Here is a 14,863-nt window from a genome sequence, read left to right as displayed (position 1 = left end):
TGCATAAAATGCTGGAACAGGGATAAAGATACATTAAAGCTCTCCTGTTGAAGTTATCTTATTACAGTGAAAATAATTCAAGATTCATTGGGCCAGAGAAAGAACACAAGAGGGAGCAAGAGTCTGTAGCCTAGTGATTTGGGCACTCAGCTGGGAAAAGGAATCCTGGGTTCCGGGCCGTTGCTCCACAAAAGGTTCGTGCAATTTATCTAATAGCCTTTCCATAATGTAAGCCCTAGCTTGAATCTATGTTTTCATTCTTGATCCAAGTTTATAAATAACGTTTTGTGTAAGCACATTTATCAATTTAAATATTGCAGACATCAACATCTCTTTTGCACGCTTTTAACGCTAAATTTTAAATAGAAAACATCAATAAAACTGAAATGTGTCAAATCCCTAAAGCTTATTTCATATTAATTTTGCTTTACAAGTGCATAAAATACAAGAATGTACTTCAAAGTAGGTTAAACATAATATTAAAATGCAAATACATTTATATACCTGTGTCAGTAACACTGCTTTGAATTACTAAATTGGAATTTATTTTTCCATCTCATCTTTCTCAGGATGTGGTAAGACTTTTAAGAAGTTATAACAACAGTAATAGACTTCTCATATCTTAATTCTGCTTAGTTTGAGTTTCTGATTCTCACTTAATAGTATTTTCATTTGCTGTTTCTCATTCCCTAGCACAACAGTGCCATGTCATGCAGGCGACAGTTTAAATCCAAGCAACTTTACCCTGAAATTCCCACTCCAACAATTTCATGGACATATTTCTGTTTTTGCTAAACATTCTTTTTATAATAGCTTCATTTTGGGCCTAAGCCTACATAACAGGGTCCCTTTAAATAATATTCCATGCCTTGAAACGTATTACAAAAACTGTTATATCAAGGCAAGTTATGCAACAGCTCTCTATGGCTTTAGCATATTTACTCTGTCACGCCATATGTGAGACTGCAGCCTCCGCAACAAAACCTTTACACACTGAAGTCATTATCTCTGTGAAGTCTGCAACTGGCATTTAAAACTTATTGATGGCCTGGGTATTGGTGGCTCAGTAGGCAGCACTCTTGCCGGAGGCCCAGGAGGTCAGAGGTTCACGTTTTGCTCAAAGAACAAGTTGGAGATCTTCCAGGATTGTAGGGGGGCTGTGCTAGACTCCTAAAGGGGCAGTCCTTAGGACAGTAAGTGAAACCTCATCTGGTTTGTGGATATCAAAGTCCTCTTGGAAATGGAAGAGGAAGGGTAAGAAGCAAGTTTAATTTGCCTGAAGCAAGTGAATGAAAATGAGCGTACTTGCTGGGGAAGTGGATTTAGTTTCATGTGCTAAATACAGAACGGTACAACTACAGTACAGAACGGTTTTAAATAAGCCATTTTGGTCTTCATGGTCAGCACACCTAGAAGACACAGGTACAGACTGCCAGGCACGCTCAATATGAGCTAATGTCCTAAGTAGGATGACTTCAGATTCAGTTTCACACCACTGAACTATGAAAAATGCATGCGTAGTTTCTGTAAGTGAGGGGTCTAAACAAAAATGCTTTAATGCAGTAAAACTTCAGAGCACAATATAGAATTACTGAAAAAAAATCTCCAGCCAAATATGCAAGTTAATACTAGCAACATATAGAGAGAATAATATAAATTGAGATTCAACCTGCTCTGGTGTTAAACTTTGATACTCGAATATCCCAGATGTCTCCCTCCTCCTCTTCTTCTTTATAGACAGGTAAAGATGGATCTCTTGAAGGAACTGGGGATCACACTCTAGGCAAAGGTTGGACAGGTGATCAATGTACAGCATGAGATTTTGCCGTGGCTATGTGCCTCCAACAGTGACTGGATCATCTGGTTTAGAAAAACAATTCAAAATTGTAATATTTTCTAAAGAACTTATTTGGGGAGAAATTAGCAAAAGGGAGAACAAATTATTTTTATAACATGGAATGTATCACAGAACTTCTTCCCATAATTATATACTTAATCTCAAAAATACAAGTATTTCTTACTCAACATTTTGTTCATTAACTTTTCAACTCCTTAGAAGTCAGCCTTCAGAGGATTGTACCCCATTTCCATGGGCAGAATGTGTTCAGTTGCTACTGATGAGATATGAAGTTATTCTTATACGTTTCGATTTCTTTTTTCAGCATCTTAAGACAACTATATGAGGCGCCAAGGCCAGGTCTGGCCCATTACTTAAACAGGCTCTGGAGCAAGGCACTATTTATTAGCCAAATGGGATTCTGCTCTGTAGTGCACTTCAGGGAGGTATTCACAGAGGTTATGTTTGTTAATGAAGATTCATCTCCCAACACTCCCTCCATTGTCAATAGGCTGAAAGAGCATTTTCAAAAGGACCATTCAGAGAACCTAAAGTGAGACTTTTTCTTCCAGCATTTAGGAACACCATCTTTTATCTACCATCACGGAAAAACAAATAATGCCCTCCTTCCCAGAAATATCCATTAGTATAATGAAACTTTAGGTTTAAGTTTGGTGAAATCATCCTGTATTTAGGCAACAGTATTTGCACACTGTAAAACAGATCATGAATTACAAGCATCGTGACGTCTTTAGGCTATCATGCAATTAATGTGTAAGCAATGAGCTTCTTAAACAAAGCAAGTTAATGATGGCATTATTTCTAGGTTATAAACAGAGGAACTCATAACATAATCCCAGTGCAAATTTGCAAAGAATTATGAGTTCATTTTGTAGCTAAATTATGAAAAGAAGCTATTTCAAGGAACGAAGGATGTCCTCTTAACCTGTGACAACAAATTTGTTTGTTTTTTTCTCTTCTCAGTAAGAAAGTAATTAGGGTTTTTCCCAATAAAAATATCCTTGTCCATATATAAACACTCCTGGTAATCATGTAATTACCTTACCCAATCAAATTAAATTGCTGTCAGTTGAGTTCCCACTGTTGATTAACTTCCATGCACTCTAAACCTAAATGAAGTCTTTGGCAAAGTCACTTAGTCATTTACAAAGGTGTCTCTATGATTCCAAGAAGTATAACAGCAATATATTATTTGCTACAATCATCAAATATCCAAGGTCAAGGACACATCACAGTGGAACCCTTTTTTAAAACCCAAAGAAATACAGAATTAAACTATGTTGCTTATTTTTGTGTTTCTTGCCATGACTTCTAAATGTAATAGTAACCTTTGACCCACACACATTAAACACCATAATTATGTAATTAAAACTAATTATGTAATTTAACATACATATTTTTATCCTACAACAGGCAGGTCAATTACCTCACTCATTGACCTTGGAGGCTTTCACAGTTTAAACAAAACAATAAGGCTTTCAATTAATTTTAAAGTACAAACAGAAGGAGCAGCAGAACTACAAGTCTTCAAGCTGCTATTGCATAGAAGGATCACGTACAAATCTCTCCATTTTGTGTTCCATAAAATAACCTCCTTGATAAAAACCTCTAAACACCTTTCTTTCTTATACGTTTCTAAGGATAGGAAGGTTAACATATTTGTGAACAAATCATATATACACAGTACTTGCCAAGTGCAAGCAAGAAAGGAGGCCACAAATGAATTTTAATGTCTCCCAAGTCTCTTCAGTATGGTTTCCTTTGCTTTCTCCTATATTCCTCTACCTTTCTCCCTCTTTCACCTTCACTTTCTGAAGTCCTTTTTTTCGCCTTTTATCCATTATCTTCTCTGTTCCATTTCTAGCTGTAAAACTTGATATCAATTTATACATTATCAAACAGCTGTAGCCATTGCCTTTTCCAGTTTCCTCTTGCATCCCTAGCCCCATTCAAGAGATGGTGTTTCTCATCATGTCCTGGCACCAGTGGCTCCTGCCGATGACAACCCAGCACACTGAGGGAACTCTGAACTGCAGAAAGCCACAGCTAAAACAAACACAGTACATGCTCTAAAAAACACTCCAAATTTTCCAATGGAGGAAGTTTGGTACAAGTGAGAGACATTTTATGAAATTATTAAAATACATTTCTCCTTGATAATATCTTTATCTTCTTCAGACATTTAGGTAAGTTATAGATAGTGCATTGAAAATTTTAAAAATTGTACAACAGAGACTCATTGAAAATTTTAAAAATTGTACAACAGAGACTCATGCAACATTACATTGTGTCCAAGGAACTTCTTTCTTTTCAGAGGGTAAAAATAGCATCATAATTCAACCACATTTCTATTTTTCAGTAAACTAAATCTCATTCATTAAAGAACAATTCTTAAAGCAAGTATAAGCCTAGAAGCTCTACATTAAAAAGGATCACGTTCTGCTATCCTGTTTTTTTCAGTTGTTCTCTTAGCCACAAATAGTTCCACTGAAGTTAATAGGCTTAGCTGTGAAGTAAAGTGACAGACAGTGTATATATAGGTTTACCAATCAAGCTTTAAGTTGTTTTTGCTAAAACTGTTCTTCTGTGTGGATCAGAAAATAGCTACTGGCAAAACACATATGCAAATCTTTGCTGACTTCTGGAAAGTAAGGCAAAAATACCTTGGTATTTGGTTGGTTTTGATGTCATTTCTAATGCCATTTTTGGAGTCCTTTCAGTCCTCTGCTTTAATTAGGCTTGACTTGCAAAAGTAGCTCAAAAAGATATCAGTAAACCTTTGACATAATGGAAACAAGGAGCACTGCACTCTGAATGAGGAGTTACAACAGGAAAGAAACAATTTAAGATGGTAGCAGACCTTATCACAACATTAAACCTCAAATTGGATCTGATTTATATAAAGTAAAAGTAACGTATTGAAACAGTGCCCCAAACTTCTGGACAACAGTTTGAAAGAAAATAACATAGTGCATGTATGGAAATTCTATCCAAGGGAATGGAGGAGATTATTCCTTACACTCTCATTTTTTTTTAAAAAAAAAAGGTTCCTTCTGTTTTGAACGGAACATTAAAATTCTAATTCACCTCACAGAGCATCCCAACCAGAGCAGCAAAAGAATGTGTGAAGGAGTCCAAATATGGTGCTATTGAAACAGAGTGGATTAGAGGAATTGGGACGGAATCCTACAAGTGGCTAAATAGCAGCAGGAGATCAGCTTCACAACCAGCAGGATGCTGTTCTTTCCAGACGTGAGTGACATAATACAGGCAAAACAATCAAGATTTTAGCTGATAAATGTATGCATTAGGAAAAGGCATTGCTGTTGAACTTTTGTACTCAAGAAACTTTTAGGTAAATTCTGTAGACCTAATTTACACCGGAGAGCATTTTGTCTCACATGAACACATCATGTTAGTCATGTAAAACAAAATCCTCTATAGCATTAAGACAGTCATTTTTAAGAGCGTAAATACATAAAACACAAGAGTATTTCCTTAGCAATTCAGTAAATGGATAAAGCCAAAAGCTTTCATTGTTTGGCACAGCTTCAATTCTGCAATTCTTCATTAGGCTAAATAGACATAAAAATATTAGCCCCAAATATCCAGGATATCTAGAATGAATAAGTAACAAAATCTATGTAAGCCTATTGAAAATTCATGAATTTCATATTATAACAGCAATATTAAGTTTTAAGGTTCTGAGGGGAACAGTTACATATATAAAGAGACTTAATGAGACACCAAAATAAGATGCATTTAATAAAAAAAGGATTAATAGATTATTTTGATTTCTAAATTTGATGAGGTTTTATAAAACCACACTTCCATTCCAAACATCTATTTTTCACTCACACTATTTATAAAATACTGTTTAAAAGGCTGAGATTCCACTTACTTTCTATCTTATGCTATGAGCAGGAAGAGGAAAATTTATTCAACAGCTTTTTAGCTACAGAAGTGCAAAACCTTATACGTAAAATATTCACATCTCTGTCCCAGATTCTTTTCTGTCATCCACAAAACATTATTGTGGACTAATTACTTCAGTAAGTTTGAAATAAATAATAATTCTTAGGTCAAGAACAGATTCCAACCTGAAGAAGAAGCCACACTTCCCCTGGACTCACTCACACCATCACGTAGCAAGAAGTTCCATAGATGAATTGCAGTTTATAGGAAGAAATACTCCCTCCTTTCCTAGTCTTCCTTTATTTTTTTTTTTTTTTAAATGCACCCCAACTGCTAATTTTATTTGATACTCAGATTAATTGTAATATGAGGGGGTTTAAGTAGCTACTTTTAAATCACTTCTTTATCAGGGATGGCTTTATACTTTCTGGAAACTCAAAGGCATTTGATTAAAGCTTATTAGTTCTCCAGTTATCAATTATCCAGCTAACTGTTTTCATTGAGAAATCAATTTAAGAGGTAGTTGTGCCTTTGAGAACACGAGCTACAGTTATTAAGGAGGCAGGACAGAGAAAAGGCCAAGCAGAAGCACAAATGCACATAACTCCCCTGCCAAGGGCTTGGGCAACCATGTAAGGAAATCATGACGTTAGCAGAAGACACCTGAAGACTGTATTCCTTGAGCCCTTTCTCAGCACATAACCAGAAGTTCATCTATTATCTGACCATGAAATGGGCATTTCTTATCACGATTGACTGAGGGAATACAGCAGATGTAATTTAATAATTGGAAAGGCATGGAAATAGATTTAAGGTAATTTCTTCTGGAGAAAGACCAGATTACAGAGAAAATCAAGTTCTTTCTAGCTCACTCCACTCCATGGATCTTGTCACAAGCTGCCCATCTGTGATGGTAATATGTATGATTTCTGGAGATCTTTCATAAAACTGTACAATCGGGAATTTGAAATGATGCAAAGATAGCCATGGTACTCAGCAGTTCTAGATCTAGTTCCTTGCTCAGCTGAAAAACAACTAGATGCTGCTGCTGCTTTTCTATTACCTGCGGCATTGTGCAGTTATTGAAATATGTAGTCATCTTGTTCTCATCACCACAGGGAGTGTGACTTATTTACATGTCCGGATGTATTGCACATTTATAGCATGTTTGGTACAGAGCAGAGCAGCTCTGTAAAAGCTGATTAAGACATTATGCTGAACTAAAAGTTGGATGCTTTGTGAATATCTGCGTTTTGGCCTTTCCCCAAATGTCTTCCCCCCACAAAGTGAGAGAGGACAGCTGGAGTAGACTAACTTTCTGTACACAAGAGACTTTTTTTTTCCTTTCCTTTTGAAGGTATTACTTGCATGTTATTACATTTACATAAAGGATCTTTATTCTTTCCCATATATAGTAAATTGTACTCCAGTATGTGAATGTTGTATAGACATTCCCCTCCACCACCCCCAAAATACAAAATAGAATTATCCTCACTGTCATTCAAGCTTCCTCCAGAACCACCATTGTAAAGAACTGATGCAAATCTATTTTTGTTTGGTCTGTTTTATGCTGACAGCAATTAATTCTAAAGCCTAAAGACATACAAGTATCACATATGCTTTTAATCTACAAGCAAGTTATCCAATTATTTTAGGTAAACTTTATGATCACAACCATTCTTACCAAGTCCGATATGATAGGTTATTTTCTCCTTAATGGCTTAAGACTTGTATACACTGCTATGGGGAACTTTTGAACATTCCTCATGTTTTACCTCCTGATCTTGAAAAAATAATACAATCAATGAGCACATTTTGTTTATACTTATTAGTAAAAAGACACTAAAAGCATGCTGGGAAATAATATTCCACGCCTTAGGACTCAAACAAGTTTGCCTTATAAATAGAGCTTGTGTAAATCACAGACAAAGTTGACAAATTTCATGGATTAGTCATGGTGAAAATATCAGATTTCATGGTTTAAAAGAGATTAATAGGAAAATCATACTAGAATCCTGATTATCCAAATTCAGCCTGTTGTTGAAGAATAAAATGAAATATAGTGATAGATCCAGAGTCCATTCACTCATTTGATCTTGTACTGAGTCTCACAGAGCATAAATTTTCCTCCTCAACCAAGTGCTTTGTAAACCTCTGAAATCTATATTTAGCTACATTAGCTACATTAGGCAAGACACACTAGAACCAGATCAGGAATTATATAGACTATAGCATTTCCGATGCATCTCTCCATCACATTATCCTAATGTGAAAGTATTTTCTTACCTTATAGAAAAACTTTAACTAAAGGAAGAAACAGACTTTGAAGTAAAAGCTGCTATTTTCACAATTATTTATAGTTGCTGCCTTTAATTAAGAACTAGGAAAACAACCTCCTAAAGAAATCCCATTTTAACTGAATATCTCAGTATTCTGGTAAAAATATAAAATTAATACCAGTGAAAAACAGCATTTGGAGTTAAGAGAAACTATCAGTTTCCATGTAAAACTTCACGGCTTTTAAGTGTTTTATGGTGATGTAATTTAAAGTGAGGTATTATTTAAAAGAGAGGTTACATATAACCATGTGATTCAAAGAGACTTGTTGACTGTATAAGTATTTGGCTTGATGCCTACATCTCTTCAACTTATTTGTATAGACTACTTGTCATCTTGCGTATGAAGACAGCCAATTTGTCAGACATTTGCTTTAATTCTTTTTCTTTGTCTTCTTTACTATATCCTTCATATACATCCTGGTCATCAATATCATATATCTGACTGGAGGATGGAAATTCATTTGTGTCTCCGTCTTATTTCCTTTGCATGCAATCCTCCTGGGTCTTATAGGATGTACTTAATAAGAACCACATTATTCTGCTAAAGGAAGTCCTTGAGCAGACTTTGAGAAGCAGTATGGCAAATTAGTTTCAGAATGTGGAAGGTCAGGTTGGAAATAAAAGCTGCCATTACCTGCAGTATTTTTCTGCAGTTCAGAATTTAAGAAAAAGAGATCTAACTTTCAAGAAAGGATTTGTTTGATGTTTTTCCTTTAGAATGCTGGACTAATTTATTCACCAACAACAATGTGTTGGACCTTTGCTGTAACAAATTTACATTATCTTTTAGTGAAATTCGTATTTTTAATGTATGAGCAATTACATTTCTCTTCCAAGTGTATTTAAATGCTTTTGTTTCCACAGGCTTAGACCATTATTTGCAAAAAAAAATTCTGTAACATTCAAATATTGAAATTTAAAAGTGTGTTTGAGGCTGAACATAAATAGCCCTTTAGATTGTTGAAAATGCCAGGTTTATAGGTATCCTTGAAACCTTAATTCTGCCCCCTAGTGTCTATGAATTATGGTTATTTCTAACTAATGATCACACATTATTTTTCACTCTAGGATCTCAGTGTCATTCTGTTCATAAGCTAAGTATTTCTTACAGAGTGAAGGTGTCTTTCAATACTACTTCAGTTTTTAAAACGCTGCCTTTGCTAAGCGTCTTCCTGAAACTATTCCACTATTTCCTTTCTAGGCTTCTCTGTCCTGCTTATCACCATATCTGGATATCTCCAGATAATGAACAAACTGCTTTTCTGCGTCTTCTTTGTGATATGAAAAAAAGCATTATTATCTTTGTGGGAAAAGATGGTGCACAGAGACTGGGCACCGTTTCAAAAGTCTTTGTTTGCTGCAGATGTCTTGGGTCGTTTGCTCTAATGCATTAGGCTTACTGTGTGAAGTTCTTTGGTTTTTATAGTTGTTTTCATTTTAAAAGAGTTGTATAGAATATATCTGACATATCTCTCTAAAATAAAATTATACATTTTATTTTCCTCATTCTGTAGATGTTAAAAAGTTACTTTTTGTTCTACACAATTTGTTAGCACACACAAAAAACTGTAGGAAGAGAATGGACAGGGCTAAGTTGACCGGCATCTTTGTCTCTCTCACAGTCAGTCCCATTCAAAATGCAACTCAAGAACGTGTTTATCAAAATAGATGACAAGGATACTATAGCAGTGCAGTGTTAGAGAAAAGGCAGTAAATGACTGCATAACTGAAAATCACTGTGGTGAGTACCAGAAGGGGCACCAAAATAAAATTTCTACCAGCTACTTTAAATCTGGCACTTCCTAACTCTGAGACTTTTGATTTATACTGTAACACCCATTTAATTAAGCCATTTTGTTGACTTGCAACACTTTCTGTATTAAAAGACAACAGTTAGAGACAACTTGAATGATGGATCATCAGTATCAGAAGCCAAATTTGAGCTCTTAACAGTGACAGTCAAAGTACAGATATTCACCATTTAAAATAAACCTGTGTTCATTGGTCATGGTTGGACTCGATGATCCAAGAGATCTTTTCCAACCTGGTGATTCTATGATTACTTCCAAATATAGTGTGGTGCACTGAAAGAAAAAGTAGCTAATTTCTGTACCTGAGCATATGAAAGCTTTTTGGTTTGCTTTGTTTATTGTTAAAACACACTGAAGCATTAAATCCATCACTTATTCTCTGAACAAAATCTGAGTTCCTTCTCCAGAGTGGCCATGCAAACTGGAAAAAAAAAATAGTGAAAATAGAGTTTCTAATTCTTTAAACCTACCAGCTTTTCCTCTCTATTTTGAATTGGATATGATCCAAAAATCAGGTGGACTTACGAGAAGCCTCTTCACTGCCTTCACAGTTGGGTGACAAACAACTTGGAGGAGCTAGAGCAATGCATACAGTCAGGTTAAAAATATAGAATCTACTCTGTTTTTACCATCTGGTTTTCAATCACACAGACCTCAATAGATTTCACGTTATCTGTTCTAGCATCAGAAAATTAGAATCAGCTACAAAATTTAATTAAATAAATTTCTTCATAGAAGTACTGAATGCATCATTAAGACCCAATAATAGTCAAGCCAATCAAAACCATCTCATTTTCTTTGGCGAGGGTGGATTAAATCAAATATCACAAAAATAGTATTTCTCTCTCTTTCCAATAGTGAGCTTATGTGTTTTGTGTCTGTATTTCATTCTCTTCAGTGATGAAAAATTATTGTAATCAATTTTTGGTTCTTAATATTTTGGGATGCAAGAACCATAAAAGACATGTTTAATTTTCTGTTGATACTGAAATGAGAAAAAATACCCTACCTATTTCCTTTCCAATTTTTTTTTTAAAAAAGGAATACAAATTACAAAGTTGGGACTAAATTTGGTCAAAACATGGACATAATAATCTCTTCCCTGCTTTCTCATATACAAAAGAACTAAGTAATTCATGTTTGTAAAGTGTTTTAATGACCTCCGATGAAAATTACAGAAATGCAAAGCAAGTATAATTGTTGTTATTATGATGAAAACGTCTAGTTCTACACACTATGTTCATTGCCTTAAGTAACACAGTGGGTAGCCTATTATTACTACAGGAATAAACTTTTTCATCAAACACTCTTTATAAAAATATTTCCCTGGAAATGTAACACAGCATGTAGCAAGACTACTACAATTTTCCATCAGCTATGAGTACATGCAGCATAGGTATTGTATTTAGATAATTTCACTTGAGCTTTTTGGCAATAGTTCTTCTCAAGGAAACCTACATTAACCTGAAATTTAGAGTCTGTTATCCCCAGGCCAGCTTCACTGGAATTTTTAATATGGCACTGTCTATTCAACAGTTGTGTGTAAAATGCCAATAAACTGGCCAGAAAAGAGCTGAAGGGCTAATTGCCTTTTAACTCCACTGTGATGATAAAGCCACGTAGAAAGAAAGGAAAAACTCCCACTGCTTTAACAAGTTTATCTGACTGCCACTTTAACATTCTCTGTCTGCATGCACTTTAGTGCATTCACCAATAAAAGGATAAAAGCATTCAAAAATCCTATACCCTCAATAACTAAGAAAGTCCAGATTCAAAGGGTCTGCTCTGCTGGAATCAGCCCATTAGGTCAGCGAGCTTTTCACATAGTACTTGGTTTCAGCTATCCAGTATATACCAAGAAAAATTTTCCTTTTGATGCAAAGATTTAAATCCTTAGGAAACTGGAGTGAGAGAAGAAAAGGAAGGATCTCGTTTTAAAATAATAATAAAAAGCAGAAACTGCTTCTTACACATGAAGGGTGAAATAGTGCCGATCGAGTCAGTGGTGAAATTCCCATTGACTTTAAAAGGTCAAGGATTTAATCTCAAAATAAAAAAACAATACAAGAAAACATAGCTTCATTTAATTTTAAATGCTGGATAAATACATTGTTTCAATTTTCAATTATTCTCTGTTCTTTCAACCACATTTTATATTCTTCTCTTCTATACTTCCATTTTCAAAAAAACCAGTTTTATAAATACAATTTTTTCAACTCATTGTGGAAGAAATTTCCTAGCTATCCCTGGTTTTTCTGCGCTTTTTGCACTGGGTTAATTCTTATTAATCCATAATTAAAAACAGGCATCAAATAATATCACTTATGAAAGACAATACTTATAGATAAAAGGTGGATTTTCCTTTGCTGGTTGAGTGATAACTGTTCTTGTCTTACTTGATTCCACAAAATGAGATCACTATTAAAGGCCATTTTAGAGAATGATTGAATAGAAGAAGCTCATGGTCACTAATTTTTTTGCTGGACCTGTATTTTCACTTCAACCAAAGAAGGAACTCAATTGGCTGGAATATGGAATTGACCTGTTCCACCTAATAAAATAAAAGCAGCAGTATAGGCATTGTGACTGCCAGCTGCAAACCACTGAGTGTTGTTTTCCTATTAAGAATCTCCTCCATGTTTTTCTTATTGTAACCTGGAAAGAGTACAAAATCCGAAATCCAAAGGAATTTCTATAGAAAAGAATACTGTTAACACCAAAAGTTTCTCAAGTATTCAAAAAGCAAATGTTATATCATATTACAGTAAAATTTAAAAAGAGAAGTCCAAACTAAAAATGAAGTGTCTTTCACAACAGACTTATGTGCATCAGAACTTATGCATTAATATACTTATTTCCATACAGTTCTGCATTTCCCTTCACCATCACTTCATAATTTGTTCCAGATTTTGTTATTTCTTTCACATTTGAAGGCACATTGTTCTATATTTGGGTGATGAAAGGCTGAACTGGATGGAAGTACAGTGAAACTTTAGAAAGAGAATGAAATAAAAAAAAAAAAAGAAGTTAAATTTTCAATTTCTAAGGCAATAACAAAGCTAAAGAAAATTTAGTGCTCTGGGACATCCAGAATGTTCATGTTCACAGTACAAAATAAACAACTTTGCTACCCTTCCAAATTTAAAATGCCAATACCTAAGGGAAGAAGTGAATTTATCCATAACAATACACTACTTCTAGGTTGTCACTGCAGTTCAGGGGTATTCTTAACGCTTAGATCTTTTTGTTACTAGATTAGAAGGCAGAGTAAACTAAAAGATCAAGCTAATCTAGGATAAACTTCTTTTCTACAGTTCAAAGGCATTGGCCTTTCTACAGGTTCAATTGTAGGTTTCTTTGAAGATGTGCCCTAAAGTTCATTAAAGAAATTTCACTGGCTTGAACTGATTTCAACATTAAAAAGATAATACAAGACCTTCTTCACCAGAATGAACCTGACAGACTGCCTTTGAAGCTTTTTTAGGTGGTATTAGATTATTTTTTATGCTTCCATTAGAAGCCCACTCTGCTTAAACAGATCTTTATGGTTAAAACCCTAAGAAAACTTTAGAAATTAAATGAAAAAAATCTTGAAACCACAGATTTTCAGAAATCCAGAAAAAAGATCTTTACGTCGTTCTTTCAAAAGCATCCAAACTCAGCATCACTGATTTTTTCCTGTCATTGACTGTCCTTAACAACACTTCCAGGTGCTAGTGCACACTGTGAACTGTGTTATTTCTTATGCAGCATCTATTTCTGCCGAGAGCTTTGCAAAGAAATATAATAGCAAGAACTATTGCAGTCTTCAATAGGTAAGATTTAGACAGATTTACATAGTCTTGTGTCAATAATGGGTGCTCCATCCATGCCCTGAGTCAACAAAAGAGGAAAACACTTTAAGATTTTTCTCAACCTCTGCTGAAATCAAGGATATATTTGCTGATTATAACTCCAGAGCTACACTTGGTCAGTTCCCAGTTACTATAATGTAAAAACTTCTGCACCGGACTCACAAATTTGTATCATTGAATTTCTTTCGATTCCATATTTATTCTAAATACTAGCTTACTGACCTGATTCTGACAAACAAAAAAACCCAAGTAGAGTCTGACAACTATTATAGGTAAACTCTGCTGATGCATGGAACTTGCCTTCTTGGACAATAAATTCAACATATTTCAGTCATTTAAATACTTGAATTGCCTCAAAAAATGCAAACAAAGCAAGTCAAATATTCTGGCTGTACTCTTCCACATTTAAGTCATTCTACCTTGAACATTTGTAAGAAAATCCTAAACAGAGAACTGTCATATGTACTAAGGTTTATTTGAAGCACATAATCCTTGGCTTTTTGATGTATCCTTTGTTACTCTCTCTCTTCAAAAAAGCACACAGCTGTCTCTCTAAGGCTACTTATTTTATTTACTTTGCTTTTTTTGAGTTTGAGATTTTATCTTGTAGATTAAAAAAAAAAAAAAGACAGAACTACCTGTCAGAGTTGACACATTCAGGCTTGTAGAAAAGCTGTCAGGCTATGCCACTCCCTCAAGGAAGCTTTGCTTTATCAGAATAATGGCATTGATTTCAAAATAATTATTTAAAAAATTACAAGATGACTGATGCAGCTATACATATTGAAGATAAAACTCTGAAAGTGAATCTTGTACTGTACACTCAGCCCCTTGCAGTGATGAACAAGCAATAATTTCCTGATTAAAAAGATATTGAGGAGCTGATCCTTCTTTCTGTCACCCAGCTTCATGTTAACATAATGCGATTAGAGTCTAGACATGTACCAACAATTTGTTTTAAATTTAAACAATGAATTTCCAGAAGTTCATCTACTATCTTGCATACAATCTACTTAAGGTGTATTACACACAAAGAAAAAACTTCTATAATATAGTAAGAATTTCTGTGTTATAACAACGTTATTA

At 34.6% G+C, this 14,863-nt stretch overlaps 1 protein-coding gene across 16 annotated transcripts in view; it reads right to left on the bottom strand.

Annotated features, from left to right (window-relative positions):
* The window catches only part of ERC2 (ELKS/RAB6-interacting/CAST family member 2), a 367,942-nt gene that overhangs the window by 54,936 nt on the left and 298,143 nt on the right, over positions 1–14,863 (bottom strand). For 13 of the 16 annotated variants that reach the window (XM_069865911.1, XM_069865913.1, XM_069865914.1 and 10 more), the window contains one exon: positions 1,703–1,860. The exons of 1 other annotated variant lie outside the window; for it this stretch is intronic. The gene's annotated coding sequence lies outside the window, so the exon portion shown is untranslated. Of the gene's footprint in view, positions 1–1,702; positions 1,861–14,863 lie in introns of those variants that run through there. 2 more of the 16 variants (XM_069865922.1, XM_069865923.1) reach the window with 1 other exon arrangement.

Source organism: Phaenicophaeus curvirostris, chromosome 11 (genome assembly GCF_032191515.1).
Source record: "Phaenicophaeus curvirostris isolate KB17595 chromosome 11, BPBGC_Pcur_1.0, whole genome shotgun sequence".
NCBI classification, from domain to species: domain Eukaryota; kingdom Metazoa; phylum Chordata; class Aves; order Cuculiformes; family Cuculidae; genus Phaenicophaeus; species Phaenicophaeus curvirostris.
The sequence above is the reverse complement of the archived record's forward strand: the minus strand, read 5'-3'. Positions and strand labels throughout refer to the sequence as shown.